Here is a 6,114-nt window from a genome sequence, read left to right as displayed (position 1 = left end):
AAATACACTACTGAGGGGAGCAGTAGGTGAGACAGGAGAGGTCTGCTGCACCATGTGGGTTCACTTCCCTGGCCAGGGATTGAACCCATGCTGTAGTGGCAGCTTACAGCTTCATAGTGCTGCACTTTAACCCCTTCCACCACCAGGGAGGGCCTGGTATTGTTAGTTTTTATAACAAAAATTAGTAGAGGAGGATACTAACGGAATTACACGGTTGTGAGTTTCTTATACATGAATAGGTATAATATTAATTCAGAACAAATTGGAATATTAAAATTTCATGTTATAATCCTTAGAATAACCACACACACAAAAAGTATATATCTAAAAATTCAATAGAGGACAGAAAATGGAAAACTAAAATATTCTTAATCCAAAGTCAAGAATGAAGGAAACAATTGCAGATAAGAAAAAATGAGCAAGATGATGGGTTTACACAGTTATATTAATAATTACAGTAAGTTCTTTGTGGTTGAGCAAGGTTTTAAAAATACTCTTTCTGTGGGCAACTTGGAATAGGCATTTGTTACAGTGATGCTGAAACATAGGAGACTGAGCCAGAGGTCAAGCTGAATCAGGTGGGAGCAAAGAAGAAACAAAAAAGAATCCTCTGGAGAGAGACCATTCCTGTTCATATGAAGACTCCTAGTTAAGTCAGCATCACCTAGTGGCAAATCATTCCAGGTCTCCTGGAAAGTGGAGGGGTTTCGAGGCTGGGTTAAGAAGAAAGGCTTAGATTAGGTAAGGAAAGATGTTCCAGATATACTGTGCCTCCAAGAAACCAAATGCTTAGAGAACAAACTACCAAAGGAACGTTACTATTAGCACCATGCTCTAACCAACTGAGATAACGGCCACTCCAAAAGGAACTTTAAGAATTACCTGGACTATCCCATCATAATGGCCAGCTCCTTCAGACAAAGAAGGGTACAGTGGTGTGGGCATACGCTCTTGCCAATGCCCACTCGAAGTTTCTTATGGCATTTGTGTAAAGGAACAAGAACAGGAAGGCCAGGTGGTTGTGGTGAATTGATGAATTTCTGTTGGCAACAACCTATGTACCTAATGCAGGCAGGGGTCTGGTGTGCGTGGAGGACCAGCAAGGCTGGAACGAAGACTTTCAACGTTCCTGAAGGGCTTGGCTTCCTTCAAGAACCTTGTGCTATGTGGTGACTTCAAAATGACTCTGACCTACACAACTCCAAGGGAAACAAAAAAGAATGCTGGTTTTACTCCACAAGAATATCAAGGCTTTGGAGAATTGTTGCAGGCCCTGCTACTGGCTGATGGTTTCTGGTACCTCTACCCTGACATGGCCTATGCCTATATCTTTTGGGCAGACATAGTGAATGTTCTGTCCAAAAATGTTGGTTGGTGACTTTATTTATTTTTTTGTCACCTCATTCTCTATTACCTGCATTGTATGATAGTAAGACCTGTTCCAAGATTCTTGGTCTTGATCACTGTCCTATCACTCTATAACTAGTATTGTGATACCTTCCTTAGATCCCTTTCAGCCTGGGAAATATACTCCCAAACTAGTTTAAAACTTCTCACTCTCTAAGCTTCTTTAAAAATTACTGTATAGAGAAATATACACTGTATTTCCCTTGTAAAAACATGAATTCTTTAACCAGTCTCTCAGTGAAGACTTAGGTCTCCTTAAACCCAAGGTTTTTTTTTTTTTTTTATGTGTGTGTGTGTTTTACATTAAACAAGCTACTGGTAACTTCCTTTGAACTGTCCATGTGAAAAATAAAAAGCCATGGTTTCGGAAAAACTTTACTTTAAATGTAAATGGGGGCCCCTCCCTGGTGGAGCAGTGGGTTAAAGTAGAGCACTCTGAAGTTAGCCACAGTTGCCTCAGCACAAGTTTGATCCCAGGCCAGGAAGATGACCCATATGGTACAGAAGACCTCTCCTGTCTCCCCCATTGTTTCCCTCAGCAGTGTATTTCATTACTCTGCCTATTTTGCTCCCCACTCTGTCTCTGGTGAATCCTCTCACTGCCCCTGCATCTGTATGCATAAATAAATAAATAAATCTTTAAACAATGTAAATGGGTTAAACAGTCCATAAAAGCAGAGATTGTCAGAATGCATAGGAAAAGATCCACCTATATATTACATATAAAAAATCCACTTCAACTATAAAAACATAACCAAGTCAAAAGTAAAGGAATGGAAAAGATATATCATATAAGCATTAACCATAAGAACCTAGGTTGGCTAACTTCATATCAGACAACGTAAACTTTAAGGCCAAAATATTACCTAAGATGAAAAGGATCATTTATAATAACAGGGTCAATTTATCACTACAAGCAGCTAGTAACCCCGCACAGATATGCTCCTAATAACATAGCTTCAAAATAGATGTAGCAAAGATGAACAGAACTAAAGGGATACATTAATAGCTCCAAAATTAATTGGAAATGTTAATAACCATCTCTGTAATTGACAGAACCAGTGTCAATAACACATAGAAAACCAGGATATAGAAGATTTAAAGAAAATCACCAATCAATTTGACTTAATTGATATTTATAGAGCACATCATCTAACAAATGCAAAATAAATTATTGGTGCCCTTTGCAATCAGTAGCATGATATTAATTTTATAATAAAATTATCCATGAGTGTATTATAGTATAAATATATACCATGGAATATATGGTATATAATTCAGGAATATCAAAAGTTATATGTATACATATGGGAATATGTATATGTCAAAACATCAAATCGTATACTTTAAGATTTTTTTATTTATGCATATGCATACAGAACTGGGGTATAGGTCAGAGGTTCAGAGGCGGTGAGAGGATTCACCAGAGATAGAGTGGGGAGCAGAACAGCAGACTGATGGAGTACACTGCTGAGGGGAGCAGTGGGTGAGACAGGAGAGCTCTGCTGTGCCATGTGGGTCACCTCTGGGGTGGGGGAATCAAACACACACCGAAGCAGCTATGGCTAGCTTGCGGTGCTGTGCCCTAACTGTTGCGCCACCAGGGAGGGTCCAAGTTGTATACTTTAAATATTTGTATATTGGGCTGGCCCTCCTTGGTGGCACAGCAGGTTAAAGCACAGCACTAAGAAGCTAAAGCCACTTCAGCATGGGTTCGATCCATGCCCTGGGAGGTGACCACATGGCCTGGCAGACCTTTCCTGTCTTACCCACTGTTCCCCTCAGCACTGTACTTTGTCAGTCAGCCTATTCTACTCTCCACTCTATCTCTAGTGAATCCTCTCACTGCTCCTGCATCTCTAGCCTGTACCCCAGTTCTGTATGCATAAATAAATAAATCTTTAAAAAATATCTGTATATTGTTATATACCAGTTGATATTAATATACCAGTATCTCAGTAAAGCTAATACATAATTCATGTTATGTACATACAAATAGGGCTATAACTTAGCAATAAAAAGAAATGAATTATTGATACAAACAAAAAAATGGGGACTCTCCAGAAGATTTGCAAATAACTATGGAAGGGCAAATGTTTGAATATTTTCAAATGTTAAAAAGTGCTCGGTCTCACTGTTAAAACTCTAATCAACCTGTGTGTGTATATATACACATATATATGATGTATGTATCAGCTTTATGGAGAGATAATTGGCATACAATAATATCCAAATATGTAAAGTATACAATTTGATATGTTTGGACATACTCATACTCCATGAAACCACACCATAATTGAGAGAGTGATTGTAGCCAAAAATTTCCTTGTGCCTATGCTTCCTTATAATCCCTTCCTCCTGCTTCTCCTCAAACAAGAAAACATGCTTTTTGTAACCATAGATTAGTTTACAATACACATATATACATACTTTTATCTGATGAGGAACTTAAACTATCAAAATTAAAACTTTTGCTCTAAAAATAACTATTAAGAGGGGGAAAAAAGACAATCCATAGACTGGGGCAATAAACAAAATAACAATAATAACTAATATTTCCTAAGCTCTGTGTATGCCAGGTACATGCTAAACATCTTATATTTTGATTGCCTCCTTAAATCCTTCAACCATCCCTCATGGTCAATGCTACAACTACTTCCATTCTACTGATGAATTACTGAGTCAGGGACAGAATTAGGTGACCTGTCTAAAGACACCAAGCTTTGAAGTCATTGAGCTGGGAATTGATCCTCAGCAATGTGGCCACACTTTAGGCAACAATAATGAATCTGTGTGGAGCAATCTAAAAGATTAATTGCTTTATCAGCAGTTAATTACTCAAAGGATCAATATAACAATGACTGACACAATCACTAGTAGATCTTACATGACAATCATCTTTCTGACTCTTGTGGTGAAAACAAACATTGGACCAAGGCCTTTCAGCTACTTTGCTCTTCACTTGGTGAATTCAGATGACTCATGCATACTGTGTTGAGTGTGCAGAAGCCCGACTGAGAGAATGCCACAGGTAGTGTGGCATCCTGTTCGGATCCTGTTAGTTCTCAGTGAGACAGCTGTAGTCACCCAGCTGTAGTAGAGGCCTCACAACTGGTGGCACTTTAGAAGGACTCACCTGGTGATGGGATGCTGCTGGTTTGCTCACCTCCTGGGTCTTTATATATATTTGGTAACCCTGCCTAAAAAGCAGCTATTTTTAGAAAGGCATTTACCAGGCAAAGAAGTGGAAACTCAGGCAGCCTCAAGTAAGGAGAGCTTCAGGGAAGCCCTGAACAGGAATAGGGCAGGCAGGAATTTCAGTCATTGATTAGCCCAGTTTTGCTGATTGGACCATCTCTGTGTAGATTACTTCCAGACAGCCTACAGACTGCTTTCCCTTGGGAGAGGGCCTTACTCTTCACTACTTAGCTGCCCCCAAGGGATGGGTGACTGACTGACTACAGGTGGCCCTGAAAATTTTAGGGTGACCTCCCTTTGAGAACCTGGAGTTAACCTTTTAATTGTGGAGCCCTCAAAGGCCTCACTTCAGTAGAAGCCTATCCTTGAAATTGACCTTGCCTGCTCCTCTCTGCACCCAGCTCAAACACCCCTGGCTTTGGGACGCCTCTCCACCTCATTAGTCATTCCCTTCTCTGCTCCATCATGTCTAAACATGGAGTATTGTTAGTTATTGATGTCCAGAACTGGTTCCCTAACTAGGTTGCCAGCGAGCCAGGGTAGGGGGTGTCTATTATTCACATTCGTATCATCATTACCCGCTGTACCATCACTACATGTTTGCTGAGTGAGTAACACGAGGATTGTGGGGCCCAATCTCCTTGAGGGAGGCACAGGAACTCTACACATAAATCAGTTCACAGTGGGCCTGGGGTGCAAATTGTTGATTTTTAAAGTAAATGTGTTATTTTAAAAATAATAGTTTTATGGGCCCTCCTTGGTGTCGCAGCGGGTTAGCACAGCACTGAGAAGCGAAAGCCACTTCCGCATGAGTTCGATTCCCGCCTGCCCCGGAGGCGATCCACATGGAGAGGCAGACCTCTCCTGACACGCCCGCTGCTCCCCTCAGCAGTGTACTTCCTCGATCTGCCTGTTCTGCTTCCCACTCTGTCCCTGGTGAATCCTCTCACCCTCCGCATCTCTGGCCTGTACCCCCAGTTCTGTATGAATAAATAAGTAAATCTTTAAAAAAAAGTTTTATAATTAAAAATGATGCATTCTGAAAACATTTAAAAAATAATGAATACGTGAAGTTAAATGTTAAAAATTCCCCATAGTTTTCCTACAATCCACTCCCCATAGGCAATCACCAGTAAATTTTAAGAAAAGTTTAATAGATTATTGACATATAGTTTATATGTAAATACTATTTGCCTATTTAAAGTGTATAATTCAGTGTTTTGTTTTTTTTTTCTCACAGGGTTGTGCAACAATGACCACAATCCAGTTTTAGGGCATTTCTGTCTCCCCCCAAAAAACTCTATCCATTAATTTTGATTTCCCATGGCCAACCCCACCCCTTCCCAATCCAGAGCAACTGTTACTCCTCTTTGTATCTCTATAATTTGCCTATTCTTGGAAATTTCCTATAAATGGAATCATACAATATATGGCCTTTTGTATCTGGTTTCTTTTACTTAGCATGCTTTGAGAGTGATCTGTGTTGTAGCTTCTGTCAGTACTTTAATC

At 39.9% G+C, this 6,114-nt stretch overlaps 1 pseudogene; it reads left to right on the top strand.

Annotated features, from left to right (window-relative positions):
• Window positions 1-1,482, top strand: part of LOC101634784 — a 4,166-nt pseudogene extending 2,684 nt beyond the window's left edge.
• The last annotated feature ends 4,632 nt before the right edge of the window (window positions 1,483-6,114 follow it).

Source organism: Condylura cristata, unplaced genomic scaffold, assembly GCF_000260355.1.
Source record: "Condylura cristata isolate star-nosed mole 26May11 unplaced genomic scaffold, ConCri1.0 scaffold00024, whole genome shotgun sequence".
NCBI lineage: Eukaryota > Metazoa > Chordata > Mammalia > Eulipotyphla > Talpidae > Condylura > Condylura cristata.
Note: the sequence above shows the minus strand (reverse complement) of the source record. Positions and strands in the feature narration are given on the sequence as shown.